Raw genomic sequence first — 25424 nt, forward strand, 5'->3', positions numbered from 1 at the left:
ACGGTCCGAACGTATTGGCCTAATAATATTATTATAATGTTATTTAGGTCCTACGCATTATATTTTATATTATTATAGATTATGATCAATAGGTACTTTAAGTACCTTCATACCTTCAGAGGGCTGGCCAGACTTTTTTATTTGACGGATGTAGCATACAAAATATAAGACTCGAAACTATCTGGTACGAGTTTTTCTTTGGCTTAATGTGGCATATTTTTCTATATACCTACTGTTGTATGGATACGAAAAATAGAAAGCATAATGTAAGTATATAGTACGTACTATAGCACTATTATTACTATATAGTGTCTTCAAATTATATTGTCACAGTTTTCCCGCGAATCGACATAATATTATTATGTTTATATTCTTGTCGTCGATGTACTTATTTCGTTTGATGGCTATGCGGGCGAGTACGATTATTGGAATACCTCGCGGTATTTTAAACGGTCACAACGATCACGCCGTGGCCGGCCTCGAGCGGTGAAAAGTAAAAGCCTACAGGTATATACTCGCATATAGGTACCTACCACGTTTACACGCGCCGACGACCGTAAAGTCTCACTGCCGAGCACGAAACCGAACGAAGTGTGAACGGCGTAGATGTAACAATAATGATATGCACAGTCGTAGGTACTATATACTATACCCTTAATATTCGCATAGTATGAACCATGGTTGAAATACATAAGGTTATTGCATATTTGCATATATACCCCCCTCTCGATTAAATATTCGATGATAAAAACAAATATAGGAGTGTGAAGGGGGCCAACGAATTTTTCATGATAAAAAAATTGATATATTTTTTAATTTGCGTTACCTCTTTATGCAGCCATTTTGTATCTGCTGATAAAAATCCTTGTCGATATGCAATAACCTGTATATTTCAACAACAGTAATAAGTAATAACTAATAACCATAAATAGTGCTTTATCGAAGATCTTAATTAATATCAGTCTTATGGTTTTATTCAACACGCGGCAGACGATTTTTATTTAAAACCTTTTTTTTTTTATTATTTTCATTCCTATTGGTATCAGATTTATAATGTTTTTTACTTCTACTACCAAGGCGATTGGCATTACATTTGTATATACTTTTTCATTTCTATATCATGAGTAGGAAAGTGTAAAAAAAACCATTGGAGCAAACGATTTCGATAGTTGAAATAAGTTGAATCCAACCTCACCTCACTCAGATTAAGTACACCGCACGCGCGCCGTAACAACAATAATAATATTATGATATTACCCGTCGTCCCCTGCTATACCGCTGTTAGTACCTGCACATCGATGAGCGTACCGGAAGAAATAACCTACTTATTACTGCGCTCCGGTCGCCGGAGCTATACGGCCATTATAAAAGTCGTCTTCACACACACACTGCACACCGGCGCGGGCGCGCTACTTATGATGAATTTCTACCGCACGAGTTTTTCACGTATAAAATTGTTTTTTTTTCCTGCGACAACGACTATGACTCTTGACCTTCGGGCACACACACAATTATAAACGGCCGGCGAATGCACACCGGTCACGACAGTCGTCCCGCAGGTACGTGAGTGTACGACGTATAGTGTATAATATTATGTATGTATATGCGCGCAAGTCTCATTGTAATAATATTATGCTGCCGTACGCGCACCGACTCCTCCGGCTACAACCATATATACCTCGGTAGGTAGGTAATGGTATGTGCGTATGGCGTAGGCAGTCGTGTCTGTTTGGAGCTCGCGGCGGCAGTGGAGTCGTCGTCACTCGCGGGAGATTTCACCGCGATCCGGGGAAACGATAGTGCTACGACGACGACGGCGGCGAAGACGATAGAGACGAAAACGAAGACGGGGAGAAAACGTGGGAATGACTTACTGTAGTATTATAGTGGCATGCCGGTGTATAATGCGCAGACGACGACGGTTCGACATCATAAACATATAATAATAATAAATCACAACTGTGACGGTATATATAGACTATAATAACACCAGTTCATGTTATTGACCATATATTATTTTATAGATTATAATATGAAGACGGTCGCTACAAAAAAAAAAAAAAACATCGATAACCTGTCTATATACCAATAAGCCACCGATCGTAGATATTTCATATCTGTCCGAATTGAGAAGTGTCGACGACAACAAATCAAATGGAATCAATACAAATTGATAAACTATTATACTTGTTGAGGAAGCTGACTATTCCATATTATTTCCACCAGTCATCAATAATTAAGAGTGCGTAAACCCATCCACATCTCAGACGAGATTTGAACTCTGCCATCACGAGCGTTGGACTTTTGAAATTGAATGTATATAGGCATGATTTATCTTGGATGCAAGTACTACATACTAATTTTCCAGCATTGCAACCCAATCACGAATTTTTCCGTTACAAAAAATAGACTATAATACATCATTCGATTCTCAATACGCACAGTTCCAATCCCGAATTGCCCACTGTTGTGTGTCAGTATGTGTGATGAAAATAACAATAAAGCACCAATAAATAAGTTCAGTCAAAAGACGGACGGCACATCTCCCGGGTCGACGATATTTGCATTTTTTTATTTGCGAATCGTTTGAGTCGTATTCACAACATTACGCATCAGCGAATTTCCGACTAAATCCACAGCCCTACCAAGAACCAAAACAAAACTACGTGATGATCTCCGAAATGACCGAAATCCATCAAACCAATAAAATATAAATAAATTGTGTTATTTGCCTGGTCGTCTTTACGGATACATCGATTTTTGAAATCATTATTCTGCGGTTATATTAGATCAGAATATAATCACACCATATTATTTAAAATTAGAGGCTTTCAAATAGTTTCTTATCATACTTCGTAAATAACAAATAAAAAAAATTGTTACAGGTTATTGCGGTGTTTAGGGGAAGTAATGCTAACGCGGTCCCCCCTCTGGTCCTCGATACCACACACAAAAAAAAAAAAGATTATTGCGGTGTATTTGCAATATTATGCTCATATAATTATTTAGATATGGTTTCAGCACCGCGTTTACGGAACGAAGGAAATTTATTATGTCATGTGTGAATTATAAATTATAATATAAACGTTAGCAGATTAGTTTTATAAATTCAAGCTAAAATATTTCAATCAAATCACTTAGGTATTAAATTTTTTTAAGCACTTTTATTATAGTATTATAAAATAAAAGTTTTAGTCACTATGGAACACCGTTATTATAATACCTTTTATTATTTTGTATCTAAATTTAATTTTTTTCACATGACTAGTAAGTTTTTATTGTTATTTTTAGAACGTTATTTTTTTATATTATGTAATATTGACAAGACAAAGCGACAGCTATAATTTTTTCTACTACGAAAAAAAAAATGGAAACATCTGCTAAAAAAAAAAAAACTATAATCGTTTGTATACAAACTTGACAAGTGTAATTATTAGCCGCATGTCTAATATCAATATCTTTCAACAACATGAGATGTGAAAATTTTTTTTTTAACTGAGAAATAGTGCTGTTTTGTTTTAAAATGTAAAAGAAATTCTCGATGAAATACTGAAACGATGTTAAAGGTTTTTGGAAGCACCCTCGATACACACCACAAGCGCCAGTCGTTAATAACAAATTGGCTTCGATAAAAGCGTTTACTCGTTCGATCGTCTACCGGTTCAGTGACCACAAGTTACACAATATATCCGCTGGAAAGTTTTCAATGTTATTTGTAAGCGTCGCGCCGCCACTCGTCCGAAATGTTGAAAAATAGCTTCCTATTAAGTAAAGTACCTATAATAAACTTTTCAACTGTTTTTCGTTACTATATATACAGTATTAAAGTACCACGCAAAATCGTATTATAACAGCTTGTTTTTACGAAATAATTCAATAGGGTCGCGACAATAATTTAAAGCTTGTTTTCAAACAAATTAAGTGCGTTATGTCAACAGTCAACACTTCGATAAACATAGCGAATAAAAGTTAATTTTACTTTATTGGAAAATAATATGACAAAATAAAAATTATGACAGCATTTTATCGTCTATATTTCTCTTCAAAACGTCTTATAATGGTTCTTGAAGTTAAGAGTAGATTTGTATACGTTTTATCCTTACACCCTGCAATCAACAGCGTACCGAAAAACAATATTGGGTCAAGGTGAGCCGTGCATTGAGATAATTAAGTACATATTTGTTTATTCAATTTCGTTTTTTATAATATAAAATATTTATACTGGTCACAGAATATACAACTCGACAGGTATCATACATCAATATAGAAGGTGAAAAATTACCTCTTCCTTTTTACAATATTTTAAATCGGCAACATACAAACGCACAACTTTCCCGGAGTTTGATTTTACTTATTTGATATATTTGAATGATATGATTAATTGCAGATATTACAATATTTTATGAATACATATATTTTGAACAGAAAATATAAAAACTAATTTATCATTATTTGACGATTAAAAAAAGTTGATTTTTTTAAATAATTTTATTCTGTATATAATACGAAGTTGTTTGTGCAGCATTATTATAATATTTTTTTAAAACAAAAATTAATGAAAACCAATAGCTATCGAATCAATATAGGTGTTATTTTTTATTATGTTGTTATATTATGCTATAAGTTATGTTATACACTTAATAATTTGGATTTGAAAACTATGTAAAATGGCGATTTGTAATTATAAATAAAATGCCAGATACGCAGCAACTGCAGGTTTCTGATAATATACCCCAATGCAATTTGTTGGCTATTAGAACTCATTGTTATTGATTTAAAATAATTATAATAATTTAGTTCTTATATAGTCTTCAGAGATTAAATATCAATAACGCACACGTATAATTTTTTGGTGATTTGCTAGTTTGTGAGGGTTTAAATTCTGAAATTACTGTTAATAATTTATATGAAATATTATAATATAATAGTATAATGTGGTAGAAATAAGACATGAGGAAATATCAATATACTAGTACGAGTGTATTATGCACTATTTATGGAATCAAAATTTGTTTTAAGTATTATTAAAATCAGATTACAATTATGATGAATACAATATTAATATAAAACGAAATCAATTTTTAAAGACTTAAAAAAGCATATTAAATTATTAAAAATGTATTTAAAATCGTCTTATTGATTATGATAATCTACAACTTTCAGGAAAAATTCATCTATTCAAGAAAGTGGACCAATTTATAATTATGATAATGAGTAAATCGTTCATTATTTAGAGCACATTTAAATAAATAATTTTAATGTATTCAATTTATTACATTTTCTATTTACTTGATGATTTAGCATATTTTAGTCCACTGGATACGAGCTGAAATATTAAATAAGTACCTATACTATTCCCCATCTTACCCTACTGATGTTATAATTAAATACTAAAACTTAAAGAAGGTACTATAGTTAAAAATAATATATGAAATAATCATATAAATTGATTTATTTACACTTGATAGTTGATAACTATCAACAGTAGTGGTGAGAGTTATATTTTAGATTAATTAGCCGTAAAGGATGAATCAATCAAACAATTCTATAATAAAGCAAAAAACTTTATGAGGTTTTCATGTTACCTATGTTATCACGAATCTGAAAATACACCTAATGATATTTCAATATTGGAAAAGAAAGTTTGATTTTATATGTATAAGTTCGTTAATGTATTTATTTGTTTATTATAGGTTTTAAGGAGTTTAATTTTACTTAATTGTGCCTATACACTGGACATCATTAATTATAAGTTATAATCATTATTTAGTACCTACGGTTATCAATGTCATAGGTTAAAATTGGTTTAGTTTGTAAATAATTGTTGGAAACCACATAACGAATTGATGTTCGATTTCTCCACGAATTTCAATTGAATATTGCTCAAAGTTTACGGTATATTCCATTATGTCATGGTACCGAGTCCTGACCCTCTATCCATATGGATTTAGGACTTAAGGCCAAAATATTATTATAATAATAACAATGTCACAAGTAGACGGGTGAAGTTTATTGCAAACAATGATTCATTAGTGTATATAATATAATAACATTATGCTAACTAAGTTTTGTGATAACATTATAAATTATAATTATTACGTTGGATGGGTACGAATAGTGTTAAATAATTCCTCTTGTTTACATTATAAATTTATAACTATTGATAATGCAATGAGTACAAAGTTGTTGATTACAATAAAATATGTTTAAAGAAAGGAAACATTTCGTGTCAATATATTATTATAATCGTTCATTGAGCAAAATTATCAAATATTTAAAAATTTGTTTTTATTAGTTATAATGTTGGAAGAAAATCATAATAGTTATACATATTATATTTTGTGATTGGTAGACGTTTATTATTTTAAGAATATTAATATTATAAATAATTTACACTTCACATTCGTTTTATTTAAATTATTAAACAGAATAACAATATTATTTATTTAGACTACGGCGCAGCCTTTCCCTGTGTATTTTCTTTCTATTTTGTCTCCAAAGATTGGAAACTATGCATTTTGTCGTCATGCATTTCTTGAAAGGGTCTTTCCGATCCAGTTCCAGGGTCAAAATTCAAAACATAGCTGAAATTCCTTCTGTTACTCTACGATGGCAAGAATTTCTTTACTTGTAGCCAAAACCTCAAAGACTCATCAAAAAATGTCTTCATCTCTAAAATTAATTTTCAAAATTCTTTATGAAAAGTACAAACTAGATCTCATATATTATCTAAGAGAGTCAAAATCGTTCGAATAATATTGTAACTTCAATGAGGTAACAGAAATCAACGTTTCTTTAAAATAAAAATAAATTATTTATTTAATATTTTATGATAAAACAAAAAGTATTTTAATCTTTTCTCAAAAAATAAAGATAAGATGTACGGAACACATTTCCTAGCACATGAAGTTGTCGCTATAAAGTTCTTAAGTTAATTAGTAATTTAGTTGATGGTTTGATAAAATTATACCATGGTTCGTCAATCTTATAAAAAAGCTTACAATAAAGACCTACAACAAATTTAAGAATTTTGACATATTAATATAATATTATTATTATTATTATTATTACTATGTTTTTATTAAATAATAAATTAATTAGGTGATAGATTGTTAACGAATAGGTCATACATTTCTTATGGTATTACAGACGATGTGTGAGATACTACTTACTCTCTCTCAAAAAAAAAATATTTTAAGAACATTTTTTTCACTTAGGTATGTACTTGTAATAAATGTATAATGGTTATAATGAATATTATAATTATAAATCTCCTCCAAATTTTTTTTTGTATTCTTTCTTAGGTTAGATAGTCTAGTAGCGAAGTCAATTAAATACATCGGGAAACAAGGATAAAACCACTCAAGTTCGTATAAACTTTCTTTGATTGATATACACCATGTATCTTGACCGTTCAACACCAAATTATTTGAATTATAAATTAGCATACATATATATTGGATTAACATATTATTATATTGATTATAAATTATTTGTTTTTAAAACTAGAAGTCTTAGTTGAAAGTGCAATTATTATCATGGTATGGCTGAATCTTCTATCTACGGGCAACATTTCAAAAAACCTGTTTGAATAATATACATTAATTATTCACTTCTATGTACATATACCTATTTATAGTACCTATACGAATATTTTTCATAATTTTTATTCATATGCTTGGAACCAATTTTACGTTTAATTTATAAAATGAAAGTAAACTACTATTATCATGTTAATTATAATCATGCGTAATAATAGAAAAATATATTCTCATTTACGTCCGATTACATTAAAATATTATAGCTGTAGCCTGTTTTACCGTTATGTATATAAAAAAAACATTACCGTACACATATTTAATTGAAATTATTTTAAAATGTTTAAAGTAAGATTTTATTTACAAATAATAGAACATTAAGTCTTTAAACAATGACTACAATTATTGTATTCTATTTTTCAACTGTTGTCAAAAATATTATACAGTATTAATAAGCATTACGCGTTATAATCATGGTATATTGGTATTATATATTTATATTATACGAGTGTAATATTATATCCCATCTCTAAGATCGTAAAATTTTCCTGAACAAGTTGTACATTTTGTCCCTTTAATTATAAGTAATTCTTAGTTCATTATTATTATTTTTTTTTTTTATTTGAAATAAGCCTTGGCAACTATGGCCATTGGCAATAAAGAGTTTATATTGTTTACATGTTACATATTATTAAATATTATTTATTAGTTTGGATTTAAAAATAAATGTTATAACGTGTCCTATATTGTCCGGGTGTAGGGCTTTCGATAAAATGCTTGAGATGCCCGTTTCTTGTCACTCCGTCTCGAACGATCAGTTCATTATTCTGGAGTTTTGAAATTAGCAGTTCTCGTATGGGGATTCGTCGAAGTTTGGATCACGAAAGATTTTCCTGCAACACCTCCTTACGAGGATCAGCTTACAAACTTTATAAATTAAATCAAAATTTCTTTGAAAAAGAATTACCAATCACTAGCGTTGTTTTGGGAAAATTGGTCATGGGGGGAGGGGAGTGGCGCAATTCTCATCTTCACAGGTCAATATTATGACATTATAAAATCAACTAAAATTATGTAATATTTGTTGATTATATTGATATTGTGTGTTTCATACATTCTAAATGATTATTGGTAGAAATCTATACATATAAAATCTAAATACCACGCAGTCACTGATCGCTGTCACTCAAAAACTAAGCAACGTACGAACTTGAAATTTGGAATAGAGGTTCTTCTCATATTTCCACGTGCAATAAGAAAAGATTTTTTAAAGTGTTGCGTTTTAGTGGAGTAATTAACAATTATAATTATTCATTGCCAGTACGTATTGTGCTGCATGTTACGGGCTCATAGGTTAGGTTAGGTTTCCGCTACCCGCTTCCCGCGGGTTTCCTGCTACCTGCAACTTGTCCTTTCCTATCCTATAAGAATTGTTCCGAGAAGTTTATAGATAAAAGTAATCTCGTGCATCGCCCGTGCACCAATATATACTTAATATACCAATATAATATTATACTCCTACTATATAATAATCGTCGAACGATAAAATGCACACCGATAACATAAACCAATACACATAAAAATTCTATTTATGAGTTATCTCTCTATTATTGCCTTTGCACGGTGTCTATACAATATACATTCTTATGTGCACGCAAACAAATATTCATTTCATTTGCTCGCCGTACTACCAGCAGTTCGGAGTGTTCGGACACGCGTGACAATTTCCAACATGGCACACGACTTCGGGTTAAGACTTTACATAAAAATCTAATTGAAGCAACTATCTTTACTGGCTGCGGTATGGGAGAAATAGTTTTTCTACCAAGAATACCTTTGATTCCATCTGACTACCACTTTCAATCCAAGGGGCTACAGTTTCCCGTTAAGGTATGTTTTGCCATGACAATCAACAAAGCGCAAGGACAGTCTTTGAAAGTGGCAGTAGTGGATTTAAGGAATGACTGATTCAATTATACGATGCCTGTTCACGTGTAAGCTCTTCTGATAGTCTGGTAATATTGCTTCCTGAATGAAGAACCAAAAATATTGTATACATGGAGGTACTATATATTATATTCTATATATTCTAAAATAATATTGTAAATATGAAAAAAACAAAAATACACATTAAAAAATGGTATAATTTATACTTAAAAAGATTTTGCTTCCACCGTGTCTTACACCTAAAAAGAGTTTTTCCAGGCAATGCCGGGTAATTCAGCTAGTTGTTATATATAGGTTGCTTCCACTCTTCACACATTTAAAAATAGAAAAAATATTGGTAGTTATTATTTAAAAATAATTAAATATGCTTGTTGTAGACAAAACAAAATATTTCAATATCTCTGAAGAAGAGACTTTGACGCTGGATGGTTTAGGTACTAGAAAATATATAATATTATATACCTACATTTATACGTAATAATATATGAAATTCGTTCGCTTTATTTTATGATATGTTTGTATTATCCTTAGGGGCATCGGAGCCGGATTTCCAAAATTATGATTATAAAACCTAAAACAGATAAATACAAATAACTTTCTAGAATTTGAAAGAAAAGTCTTAAAGAAAATATTTGGTCCTTGCTTGGATATTAACACCTGAGAGAGGAGAATTAGAAAAAAAATCGATAAAATAATTTATATATAGCCAAATAGGTACTCTAAATTCTAATATGGTAAGTGATATAAAAAAGGAAGAATGAGTCGGTCATGGTTGGCTCAAAGAAGAATCTTATATACAAATGGAACTGTGTAATAGTCCAACAGAAAAAATACCACTATAGGATCCCTCAGGCTGAGATTCGGGAAGATGAAGTAAGTCGAGCCTAGACTTGAAGCTGTTGGATACTGATACAAATTGGCCAGCTTTGGCAAGAGGTATAAAAACGAATGGTGAGAATTTTGTTTGTCAGTTTGGTCTAAAAGGTCGATAAAAAAAAAATTGGTGTATCAAAAACTACTTCTTACACACTTAAATATTTCAGTATAATCAATAATAATACAATGAATTAATAAACCAAAATAGTATTATCATAAAAAATTCTGGATACGAATTTTCGAGGGTTTATCTATAGTTTATCAATGGTATTTATTATACCATAATAAGCATAAATTTCAAATTTGAAAAAAAATTGTAATACTTAGGTACTATGCTTAACTGCATGCATCTGCAGATGTTGTTTTAAAGTATTGCACGTTAAAAAAAGTGAAACTATAATATTTTCCAGATTTCTGTGTTACGTAGAGCTACACTGTGGAACACCTGTATACCTACCTTAAATTCACATTGTGTCGAATGTCAATCAGTGATTTTCGTGGCCTTGGTTACAATAAATAATACCGTTGTTAATCTTGTAAAAATAGTTCTCAAGCAGTCAAGCGTATTATATATATACGTATCAAATCAACGTCTTCAATTTCATTTCATCGTCTGGGTTTCCATTAAATCAATACAATTTTCTACTTTATTATGTCACAAAATTGTATTATATACTTACTGTTATTTTCCATATTGCAGCTATATAATATTATGAAGTATTAATCACGTACTATTTCGATGTGATGATGACCGAACAATGATAAGACAACTATTAATATCGATTTCGGTGATTAGTCAATAACGATAATAAATAATAATATTAGATTATTCTAGTACTTATAGCTACATAATAATATTTTATTTATTGTTAGGATAATATCGTGGAAGGTTTATCATAAATTGCTGATTTTCACTCTCATGGGATAAATGTATATAAAATATGAACACAATTTTATACCACTATTTGATTTATTCATGAAATTAAAAAAAGAAGATTTCGAAGTTTTTAAGATAATTATTAATATGAAAATTATTATTGTTCATCTGTAGACGCTGTTTGTACCATAGTTCGTATAACATAGGTACACGCGATTTAACTATATTATTATGATAAACGACGAGAAACTTGTTAAGCACACTTGTTTGCACGGATAGTGTGCATCAGCCGTAAGCGAGACGAGCCGCACCACAATTTCCCGACCAGAAACTTTGCGCCGCCGGGAACAGGGAACCTACTTTAATACCTATATTGTTGGACAAACGTACCTATACGGGCGGGTGTCGTGTACATAATTATCATATAAAATTAATGACGACGGTCACTTCACGCACAGCGGTCCGTATTATTATTATTATTATTATTATCATCTTTTTTATCATCATCATCGACATTATTATAAACTGCTATCAAGCATCATCATCATCGTCGATATTTATGTTTATTAACTCAGCGTCCGCGACCGGAAGCGACGGCGGCGGCGGCGGCGGCGGCGACGCGTTCGGTGTCGTCCTTCCGGAAATTATTCACCGTTTTCACCAGGCAACGGCGGACGATTTCCAAAATCTATGCGGTGACAATAATGATATTAATAATAATAATAATAATAATAATAATAATAATAATACAATAACGATAATATTATCCGAAACCGCTCCACAGCCGCCGCGAGTATAATCTTATAGAGCACAGATGCGGATTGTATTTTACACGCATAAGCGGCGAAAGGAATATTTTATGCCTAGGCTATAGGACGCGACCGACAGAAATACGATGGAGAGAGAGTGAGACGGTAAATACAATAATACACAATATAATACAGGAATACAGGATGATCCAGTTACATATGGCTACACTGATTTTCTAAGTCAATCCTTGTATATGTGAAGAATAAAATATGTTTAGTGCTTCTACTTATTAGTTTGAATAGCTAGTACGTAATGTATATTATAATTACTCAAGGTTCTAACAAAGAGTACAAAATATAATTTAAAAATAGTTTTTTATAGTTGTCTCAACATTTTAAATTGAATAAATTACCTATTATGTTTATAATTTTAGTTGTAGAATACTTTTCTTAAAATCTGTATTAATATTCGATATTATCATATACATCAAAATATTAGGGGAAAGCATTATATGTTCCTGTTCGTAAAATCAAATAAATTTAAATAATATTAAATAGGTTATTATTTAAATAGTAAAAATAATATTATTTTGTAAAAATGTAACATTCTTAAACTATTAATATTATATACATTATACTTGAAACCGTGTAGGTAAACATATTTTTCTCTTTTCAAAAACACAAAATCGATTCAGAAAATAATAGGTTTATAATGTAGTCAGATAAATGGATCACTCCGTACATAAATTATTGAAAACATTTCGAGGCGAGATTACCAACAATAATCGATTGGTTTAAAAAAAAAAAAAAAAAAATGAAACAACAATAAGATCGAGGAGGAGAGTAAAATAGTATTGCACCGAGAGACAGCCACCGACACCGCTGCAGTCGTCGTTGCGGTAGTCTTCTTTCTTTCGGATGTTCGCTGCCGTCGTCTCGGAACAATTTATGGTAAATATACCTACAAGACGTCGTCGTCATTATAATAATCTGAGAGTCGGACGTCTAGCTGAACGTCTTATCGGCGGGCCCCCTCTACACTCTCACCTTCGAGGAACGAACCGTCGCCCGGCGGTTACGGCCGCGGTAGAACTGGTATAAACCCGGTACAATATCCGCGGAAAATGCGTCTCCGCGGAACGTGACAGCAGTCCGCAGCAGTCGTCGATCGCGTCTGCACGAGTGTTACCGACCGCGATCGCCGGGCATGATCATGACGTGAGAAACGCGTACGGCGGTGGCTTACATATTATTATTATTTTCGTTGTTCGGTGTGTTAGTATATTATGTTATGATAAGATATTGTTTTTCTTCGGCATAGAAAAAACTTGATCTAAGTTTCGAGCAGAGGTCTCGAACGTCCGTTTTTCGACGTTTTACAGAATCCCCGTGAGTACAACATTTATACTTAAAACCCATAATATATAATAAATTTACTATATTTTGACGGTAGGCCTGTTATATATCATCGTTCATTACTATACTATTGCTTCCCGAAATTGCATTAAATTTGTATAAAATTCTAATAATATTACGGCACATGACGCCTAACATCCAGTGATTCTAACGCAAGTCAAATGTCACATTTATCGATATAACGTAAGTAGTTGCTTGCTTTCGTTCCTAATATTAATGCTTTATGATTGAGTAACTCGCTCGATGCGTCGCTGACGCCTGACAGATAGAAACTGGGATGATATTAGTTATTAATTTATTGATGTTTATGAATAATTTTACTTTTTTGAAACATAACTATACACAAAAAGGAATGGCTAAGAAGCAAAATCTTAAATTAATGAAAATCAACATTAAAAATACAAATATATTATAGTTGTTGGTACATTATTTGTGGTGTTATAGCCTATAGAGTATAGGCATTACCCAAATAGTCTTGTGTATCTATCTTGTCGATACTGACTGATTTATAATTGTATACTATTTACTAATTGTATAATAGATATACCTATGTACAAGCAAAAACTCATTAAAAAATATTTTATTAGCAATTTTAAATTATTTAAAAAAAGTGATGAGTACATCAAGTAATTTTTATCTAAAATCAACTCGAATAAGTATAATTATTTTGTTGAAGCCCAGCCATGGAAAGTTTAAAAAAATTACAACGCAAAAAAATGTAACTGCAATTTTTCATTCAGTAAATAATGCTAGTACACGGTCAAGCTGCGATCAAGTTCTTATACATTTTTTTACTCGAGAATTATACAGCGCGCTATCGCACTATTATTATAGCGGCTATATAATAATCGTACCTGTACGAGGGAACCGCGTGCGTGGAGACGAGCACGTGCCTCGTAAAGCCACAATAATGTAATAATTTAGTATTATAATTAATTACGTCTTACGATATGATAATAATATAATACCATTTAAATCACATTATCATCGATCGTCAAAAATTGCTGTAGCTAATTTTTATTTTATTTATGAAAAAAATACTGACAGTCTTCTAAAAATTACAAATTTAAATGTTTGATCTTCAAAGTTTAATGAGAAAGAAAGTTATCACTTTTTATTGTCTATTCGTGCCATTAAATATCCTGGTTTAAATGTATAATGATTAGGTATATTGCTCCGTATTGGTATAGATCGTTCCATTATCTAACTATTTAGTCAGAGTTTAACAAAGTTGCTCCACATCTTTTGAAATGTAATCTAAATATATTGAGTAGGTACGTATTTCGTATTCTTAAAAGTCTATATTCTAAAATTGAAAACAAACATTGGATAGGCTAGTGTGATCACTTAGGGTGATTTGATATTCAGATTTGACAACCAGAATTTTTAGTACAAATATATCTATTAAACAAATAAACAAAAATATAAGAGAGAACTTTTACCTTTTATGAATAAATGCATCAAATCTTAAAGAAAAAGGATAAATAGGATAAATTAACATTTATACACTTAACTATACAAAACTCGTAGCAATATTATGAGAATCTTACGGTTAGTAACAATATGAATTAATTTTTCTTCTAATCGAACATTTTTTTGGGAATATTACTCAACTGCAAATGCTAAGTGTGTATACATAATTATATACATTTTGGGGGGGGGGGGAGAGGGTAACAAGGTTTAAAAATATTATAATATGACTGTACTTTTAAACTCATAAATATAATTGCAATTTATTTTGTCTAATGAATTTGTGTCTTGTGGTATTTTTAAATATTCTGATCAATATTTATTATATTATGCTCATGGTTAATATATTGCGTGTGGATGTAATAACGTGATTTTGATTTCTCAAAACTTAACTTACATAATACGCTCTTTCCTAACTTGTGTGTTTTGAAGTTATAACTTAAAGGACTTTTGTAATAAAATAATATTATTTTATATTATGTATAAGAAGTATACATTTACAAGAAATCGCTAATTTTCCGATACATTAACTATACGTAATTGAAGCCAAATTTTTGATATTCGTGCGAATCATTTTCTAGTCTAGCTATTTTGCTATTACAGTTTTGACAAATTGCCACTTAAACCGACAAGTCACTACATTAGTATCTGTACAGTGTACACAATTATTGATAAAATAGGTTTGGCATTTTTTCTCTTGGAAATGTTTTTGATTTACTTACTTCTGTTTTTTTCGGCCATGATAGTTTTTACTATTGTTTCACTTCGTCTGATGGACTAATTATTGATAAAAGGCGCACCGCTCCTTGACGGCGAAGTTATTGTTTACCTATATACCCGTAGCAGCGTACATATACCTCGCTCATTAGAGTAGCACAGGTCTATAGCTGCAACGCGTTTCGTGGACCAATCATAATATGGCATTCGGTATGATTTCCTAGTTATTTTATTACACTAAAAGCATGGCTTAAATTAAAAACGTACAAAAGTACGCAAAGCATAATATAACGAACAACAATAATGCTCTCGATCGTTATTTATGTCGCCGATTGTTGTTATTGTTTTATATTTTGAGCACATTGTATTGTATACGTATATAACCGCTTATCGCATTCGAATATAGTTTCATATCTATAGGATTATTACATTTGCAAAAGTAATAAAATTGGCATGGAAAATTGGATTTTTTCTTAAAGTTTTTAATCTCGTTACATTTCCACCCACAAAAAATAAAAATAAACGTTATGCCGATCTATAAAACTGTATCTACAATTAGAACGCGTCGTTATATTATTATAACTCAAATAGCTGCTATACTACTATTATACTACTGTTATTATTACTATTTCAACACACAGTTTGTGTACGTAGATGTATTTAATTATGCATGTACTCGACGATTCAAATTACTTAAAATACCTATCGTCGGTTTGATCACGGCTTGAATAAATCGCAAACACCTGAAATCACGTTGTGTTTGAATAATGAACATCAGAACGAGCACTTACATCAAAAGTTCCAGATTGGGTTGATAATATAGTATTATAATATTATTATGTAGCGTTGGATTGTTCCGGAAGAACAGACGCGAAACGAACTCCAACACTCAATATTTGTAGCACACAGGCACTGCGTGTTCTTTTTGCACGTATACGTTATACGAACTTTGTCTCTACACACAGGTTGAGGAAAGCGTAATACATCTGTTATGATTTTGAAAAATGGTTTTCGGTTTAATATTGTGTTACATTATTATTAATGTTGTTACATTTTATTCCGTATATAAAACGTTCGTTCCAAAAAGATATACGTTTTAAGTGTAGGTAAATTATACATAGGTATATTTACATTTTATTATTTCGTAAGAATATGCAATTTAACCAAAAACTAAATGAATCGAAATTGTTTAGTTTAAAAATTAATTAAAAATCAAAGCATTAGGTATATTATAATGTTTCCATTATAAAATAGTATATTAAGATATAGGTATTTTGAACTTGTTTAAAAACCACATTTTACCTTCGATATAATTTTAAATTATATTCCTTTATTGAGTATTAAGTTAATATAATACAATTTGAATACGTGGGTTATTATCGTTTTATTAGAGAAAAAAAACTGCTTACAGTTTTTGTGAATTAAATGTAGAACATAATAGGTAATAGGTACCTATGTGGTTAATATTTTATATCAATTATTGTATATAATACGGATATCTTAGGATTAAATTAATTTTTTGACAATGGTTGACATTTCAATCCATTGTAAAATGTAACAAAATTTAACGCCGTAATCACTTCTGTCAAAGTATAATATTTAAATATTTCGTTATACAAATGAGTGTCATTTAAACTATGTCAGTTGCATTCTAGGTCATTTTTCCTGTAAGTTTATTATACAAAAAACATTATTATGAATTATCTTGTGTTCTTGGACTTAGTGGACATTATGATTTATGACATAATTATTAAACGTGAAAAAAATCATAACTCATGTTAGAGATCTCATGGATCATGTTCATATTATATGATATATATAATATGTTTTATACATTTTAATAAATGTAATAATGTTATAATTGCTTTACAAATATTACTATATTAGTATGGTTTGAGTTAAACGTCTATCCGTACAATCAAATAGCTTATTGAATAATAATAATATTATGTGTTACGGTCTAGTGACTTGTACTCAGCAGCGTGTATATGGGATTATTTTTTTATTTTTTCACTTAGTTTGACATCTTTAAAACTATTTTTTCACAAGTAATTTAAACACTTTAATTTGACGATTATTGTATCGACCTAGTGCAGTTTGAGAGGATGTGCTACTTATCGCAATTCACTATATCGCGGAAAAATATATGACGCCACATTAAAAACAGTAATCGTCGTTGGTCGTTGTCGTCAATTATTCTTTTTATTCAGTTTGGCGTCGCGTACAGTTGGATAATCAAATAAACCGTGATATTTTATGTGGGTTCAATAAAATATTACCTATTAACGTTTTATCAACTCTGCGTGATGCGACGGACAGCGTCGCGAGCGTACGAAAACCGCAGAAAATCGAGAAAAAAAATCCTGCCTTCGACGTGATTTGTGATCGTTGATCGTTTAATTTATATGTAATAATAATAATAACAATAAATAAAATAATAATGTAACGTCATTTCTCCGGATAATAGCCGCACACACGCATCGGCATGGGAAAAACGAGGATGCACCGAATGGAGAAAGCGTACCTGCGACTAAACGCCGCAAGAGCCTGTCATGTAATGTACGTTCGTACCGTTTCGGTACGAAGTTTTAAATATTATTTTATATTTTACATTGTATCTACGAGATTCACTATCGTCCAGCGGCGACCGACTTTAATCTAACGCACGCGTATCGTTATGGGTATATAGGTACCTGCTGCATCGGCGTCTTCGGCATTCATCCGGCACACGACGTTAGAACTCGAATTGATAAATAATATTATATTTCGATGTGTCTTACGACTCGAACTCGGCGACCGTGAAAAGAAAAGAAAAGCTAAAACTAGTATTTCAAAGCGACGACACACACACACACACACACACACACACACACACACACACACACACACGCCTATAAGTACGATCGCGTTCCTAAACTTTTATTGATGGACTCACGATCTTCCGTATCGAACACCACTGCAGGTGACGATGATATTATTATTGTGCCGTTGTACTAATATTGTGTTTGTCCACTGCACCGTCGTCCGTATATAAATGCAATTAGTGTAATACGATTTCGACTAGGAGCCACACATATCCGCTAACGTGAACGCACGTTGTGGTTGTGTTATTATTGTTGCTGTTATTATTGTCGATAAATCGTATCAAAGCCCATTTGTACAGAATACAATAATTGTATAGATTGGCGATCTCAGTGGGTTGTCAGCAGATCCGAAACCGACCAAATAACTTTTAGGTTTGAATATTGATACAATGATACCACAACTAATTCTTCGTATTATCAACCGCATGCTAATCAATATTATGGAGACGATCCAACGCACTGAAAAATAGTTTTATCACTGCAGAGTGCATAATATAACTATAGCACAGAAAACTAGTTGTTTATATTAGGTATATATTTACTACATTGTTTTTTCAATATTTTTTTCGAAATCAACTTTTTGAGTCGCACATTTCGTGAATTGACACTTGCACTCATCTTATCTAAACGTATAATATAACGAAAGTATACTTCTTGTCAATAAAAAAAATTTATTTCGTTCAATATTTGATGTTCAAACCAGTCGATTCTAAGAACTAAAAATGTTGTTTAAAATTTAAAAATATAAAAGTTCTGAACTTTAAAAGCGCATCTACATATACGAAGGTGAAAAAATAAGGACAATATAAACTGTCCAACCCACACTCACATTAATTTTTAAACAGATAATATTTGGATTAAATTAATACTTTTCGAAAAAAAAAAAATATTGTCTACTGCTGCAGTTTAATGCATCATTACGACTTATGAAAGGTAGATATTAACGTATGTTAGTGAGAAGACAATTAATAATAAACTAGACGAGTATAATTTAATAAAAACGTTACATAAACATTTAAACATTTGTTCATGACACTTCTACCAGTTCTAACACTTCATTCACTTCAACCGATGATTAATAAATATTATGTTTAACCCGGCATAGCATGTTCTTAAGTAAAAATAGCTCGTAAGCTCCAGCTCTACCAATACTAATCATATAATAATATTTTTATTAGGGGTATTATATTATATTATAATTTGCTAATAGTAGATAGCAAATTAGTATTTTATTTTCTATACAAATGATTGCAACATAATTCATAATACTATATAAATGGTTACATATAATATAGTTGATAGGATATAATAATTTTGATATTTGATCCCTGTATTAACATGCATTTGTGTTTGAACCATTTTTTGTAAGACTTTTGTTGTCATGGTTACTTATTAATAAAAGCATAATTATGATTCATGTATTTTCCTCGAAGAAGAAAAATATTGAGTAGCTATGGCTATGGTTTTTTTTAACCTGCGTTGGCTTATTGAAAGTTAAAGGACTCAAAAACTACAAGACCGTTTTCAATAAAAGTTACATAAATAGATTCCTCAAGACTTGGAGGGTGTTAATAGTTTATTTTTTCAAATCCTAGGCATAGGTAGGCAGCTAAAAGATAGTTAAAAAATGAAATTATTTTCAGCTTACGAAAAAAATAATATTTTGATTGCATATTATATTACTATTGTAATAGTAAGTTAGAAGAAGTATGGTACATTTTTTTACAAATATATTTAAATTTAAAAAAAACAACAAATCTTTTGCAACGCCGGGCGGGACAGTTAGTAAATATAAAATACGTATTTATTCTTCTAGCGAAAGGAAGAAAGTTCGATTCGACTTCTTCCACACATATTATATTATAGATAGCGTTATATGCAAGCACGTTTCGATGGTTTCGAATGGTCTTGACGGATGTAAAATAAATATAGCATAGAAGAATAAAAGAGTGTCATCGCTACGATAATTAATAACGTATTAGGTTTTATATTTATACACATATATACGCCTACAACAATACCGATGAATAGACTTTATTGTCCGAGTGTCCGAGTAATAAAATGTCAGAACGTGATCCTATTGTGGGCTAATGTATCTACGACTGTTGTATCATTGCAGTATTATAGTTAATTCGATATTGTGAAATAATAATTTGTACCTACTCTTGCAATGTCATTGTTTTCTTTTATTCCATTTTCGAGGAACAGATCGACTTTTTTGTTGAACAAACCGAGCGTCCCAAAAGGTAGGTACACGATTTTGTTTCCGCTACCTTAGGTTTATGACGAATAGGTAATATATATATATTAAATAACTATAGACTAATAATAGCTCTAAGTATTACCAGAGTATGATAAATGCAACAAAAAATGACATAATATTCACCAAAAAAAATGACGACAACTGTTTATATATTACAGAAATATATTAAATATTGCTAATTTATCATTCGCATGCACAAATACAACGTCATATACCTAGTCGTATTAAATAATAAAAAAAGGAAAATTTTATTTTTGAAATGGGTGTACATAAAAAAATATCTAATATAAAATATATGCGTACAAATATAATCCTATTGTAAAAACAGTAAATACATTTTATATTTTATTCTGACCAAATAGACACGACGCAGGAAAGTGTTCTGTTTAAATTATTTAACGATATTAAGACCACCTTAGAATACACATCAATTCCGTTAAAAATGATATAATTGATAAATATGTGTAGATGGTGTATGATGTTGTAGGTACCTATATTCATCGGCACACTCGACGTTACTGTTGTAATAGTATTATAGTAATAATAATTATTATTATACTTGTTATTACCTGTTGTAGGTATATATCTACTTTTAAGAATAAAAAAAAAATCACATAATTATTTTCTCTCGTAAAACCATAATATGGGAATTATAACAATGTAACAATAATGAATGCTCGTGAAATATGAAGTAATAATAATTAACTGGGAACATTGGATTTTCTCTCATATCCATCGTATTGGATTATGTCGATAAAACTATATAATAATATAAACTTTCAATCTCGTGAATTACTACTTACGAAGATCGAGCGGTCAAACCTTTGTTGTAGGACGATAACACGCGAAAAACGCCGAGTTGATATTTTCGGGAGTAAGAGACGATGATTGATCGCAGAGTGAAAAGAATTAATTTTATCACTTCGATTATTAGACTATATGGCGTTGTTGACTACCGCTTGATGGATACGAGTTTCGGTTCGGCGTTTGAGGGATTTGAAGATATTATATAGAAGCTATATAGGAATGAAAAAATGTGTAATTTATATATGTACACTGTCTTGATGAAATTCTATTGTTTCTTTATTCTGTTATCGTATTTTAAGTAACACTACTAAGCTTAGATGACATAGTATCTGGGGAACTTAAATAAATAATAAAAAAAAGGAACAGTAAATACGGTTGTTGTAACAAACTTCATAAAATTTACTCGTAGCTACTATCACTACACTATTGCTATACTGATGATAAATCAACCCTATTACAATCAAATTTTAAAATGGGGTAAATAATTAAAAATATATTTTGTTGCCCCCTTACCCTTGATCAAATTTGGATATAAATTTATGGCGTGTCTTTAAAATATTATAATTTTATGAATTTTTAATTAGTTAACAATAAATATTTTGTGTAGCTATAGTCAAATGATTTTGAGCGCGGAATTTACATATCTAGATTTGTGTTTAAGAAAATTACTGAGAAAAAATCATTTATTCTCTATGACATTTTAAATCAATAAACGGAATTCTTTGAAATTATTGGAAGAGTTTTACCACCCAAAAATGGGATCACAATAAAACATTTATCACCTTAAGAACAGGAAAATCTTATTATTTCGTTCAAAATATTTAGAACACAATTTCAATTACTATTTATTGTACAATTATTGCGATGGATTCTGGGCGTAAGTAGCGAGAAACCCATTAATCGCATGTTTTATGGTGATGTCTATTATTTTTGGGACAGTAAAAAGCTGAAAAATTGTACGCAATACGGTTTTTATAGGTTTGATGTTGATCCCAGATGGTATATTATACTTAATGGAAGTCATTTTATTCATTTAATATATTTTTTTTTTTTTGAAGCCTACACGAAGTTAGATTTTTGTTCGGAAAATAAATACTTATAAGTTATAAGTATTACACATTCTGCCGTAAATGATATAATTTATTAATTTTAATATAAACTTATCAATGTTGCAATTTTGAAGTTGCGTTATTAGTTTCGTAGAAAACATCGAACTGCGATGGTTGAATCTGGTGGAAATGTTTGTGAAAAGTTGGTCTAGCGGAATGAAAAGAAATCGATGTCATCACAATATGAGCTCAACCCCAACGACATTAATCGTATTTAGCCATATCATCGAAGTAATTGTTGTCAATGTGTACGGATGATATTTATTTATCTTGGAATATAATGGTTTGCAGTGTGAGAAAATAATATAAAAAGAAGAATTTAGAACATGCGTGTACAGAATGTAAATGCAAACCCGAAAATGAGCTTATCACAGCATATCATTATAGTATAATTAGACATTTACCTTTATACTATGGAATTTGATGGGATTTGCACCGAACGTCATTTACTCATATAGTCGTTGTTGTATTCAAACGAATTATGTATGTAAATCGCATTGTGTACCGTGCATTGTGATTAGATATATGTGTATACTTACGTATATCAAGCTATTCGGACCGCTTATCAAATTGTTGTGTAAAAAACACCGCTACATGTATTCAGATCTAGAAAATGGTCTTTACTTTCGAACAAACACATTAGACTCGTTAAAAAAAAAAAATGATGCATAAACCAATAAGTTTATAATGAATATATATATAGGTATATTGTATTGTTACATTTTATACACTTTAATCCAGTAATCGGATTATATGACAATATCCAGGCAAAAACGTCAATCAGTTACATAAAAACGCAGTCGATATGGTAAACATCTATCACCCGATATCATATAATGTGTGTATAGGTACAACGCGCATACTCATCGTCATGTTATTATATCGATAATTTTTCTCGATATATTCCAGACGGATCGGATGAAAAAAAACCAATCATAATAATGCGTTATCGTGTGTGTATCGTGAAAATATTATGTTACACGCCGTACCTGTACCTATTATTACAATATAGGTATATACGGTATATGGGTGGTTGCTTTTGTTGCTTGCTCAGTTGCTCGTATATTACGATTCGAGTGTCAAAAAAAAAAAAATTGTTTTTTTTCTTATCATATGTTGTCGTTGTATAACGTTGGAATAAATTGCGTTTGGATAACGTAGGCTGTCCATGCTGTGGTGGTTGGAAGTCACTATTTTGATGTAGACGTGTAATGCGCTAACACTGCATAATAAATAGATCATGTTCGAGGTGCAATCATCGCTATACTGTTATGCAAATGTATTATGTTGGACGCTTTATAATGCTATACTTTTTTTTCTGGCTACAAAAATAATATTAATAATATGTCTGGAAAGGAAACTCTCTAGCGAGACTGTTAAATAATCGGCAGCCATTGTCCAGAAAATGCAATTAAAATTGTTTGAAGTATACATTTTTCAATTTAAAACGAACCCTATCTATTTCAGTTCAAGATACATTAGGAATATTTCATTATTAGAAACTGCAAAAAATTGTAAAAACTATGATTACTTATGATACTTGAGTGAAAAATTATTGTGTCGCACTTGGTAATAAGGCTAATATCAAACAAATTACTCTAAATAAAAGTACTGTGCTGCTTCCGATCCTAGAAAATGTTTTAGTTTTCGTTTCCAAATAATTTAAATTCATCATTTGTGAGTTCACCTGTCCTAATATAAATATATCATAGATCAAAAAAGTTTTTATCGGTCTCCAATTATGTGTTAATTTTAAATAAGCATATATGTTTCAATTGCACACTTACGTTATTAGAAAAAAAATAATAACCAGTAATGTTGTATTGGTTTTTTTATATAACAGTATAATAATGTACCTATTTTAGGGCTGTAGAATACGCCTGTAATATTCCCGTAAGAAGAAGTTGTGTAATTTTAAATTGATTTTATTTAATAATTTTTATGGAGCATTTCAAACAACTTTTGTTATACTATTTCTAAATATTAAAGATAATTATTTTGGTATAGGTATCTCCATTGGACGTATAAATATATTGGATATTTTGTTATTTATATTTAAATTCAATGAGCACTTTTTATCGTGGACGAATATAAGAGGTATATGCTGTAGAGTGTAGGTGCTTCTGTAGATAGATTAGTTTAAATTCGGTGTTCTTTTTTCTGACGTTGAATGTTTGTAAGTGTGTTCTGAGTATCTGACGTACTATGTTTGATTTATATTTTCTCAGGCACGTCATTTTTTTTCTTTTTGTTGTGGAAATGGGTTGTATGGGTATGACCAATACTTAGGTTATTATCTTCACAGTTCTTTATTTCTGTTGAATATTTTTGAGATAAGTTTTTTTGTAAGCAATCAAAGTTTTACTGTTAGCTGATATGAAAATGATAATTTAATATCGAATAAAATTTAAGTTTTTTGCTAATGCGATGATCATTACTTTTTTTTAGACTTTCAAAAATAATTTTCAGATAGTTTCTCTATTTATTGTTGGTGCTTTTAAATTTGTTCACGTTTTCTTGGGATCCATCATGTTATATTACAACTTATAAGATATATTTATAATACTTACATTTTTCCAACGAAATGTTCTTCAATAATATAGTATTAAAGGCCATAATGTAATGCGGTTGGAAGTACCTTGCAATTTTAATATTCATTATAAAATATATCACAGTAGTCAATAATATTCATATTGTAATAATGTAACATTTTTAAACAATACCAAATATATTCAAGTATAATTTGCATTTTGTTATTCACACTATAATGACGTAAACAACTATGTTTACA

General features: G+C 30.4%; 1 protein-coding gene across 1 annotated transcript in view; it reads left to right on the forward strand.

Annotated features, from left to right (window-relative positions):
* The first annotated feature begins 13114 nt into the window (after positions 1-13114).
* LOC111037206 (cadherin-89D) overlaps positions 13115-25424 on the forward strand; it is a 46553-nt gene continuing 34243 nt past the window's right edge. The window contains exon 1 of the mRNA XM_022319605.1: positions 13115-13376. The gene's annotated coding sequence lies outside the window, so the exon portion shown is untranslated. The remainder of the gene's footprint in view (positions 13377-25424) is intronic.

Source organism: Myzus persicae, unplaced genomic scaffold (assembly GCF_001856785.1).
Source record: "Myzus persicae strain clone G006 unplaced genomic scaffold, MPER_G0061.0, whole genome shotgun sequence".
NCBI classification, from domain to species: domain Eukaryota; kingdom Metazoa; phylum Arthropoda; class Insecta; order Hemiptera; family Aphididae; genus Myzus; species Myzus persicae.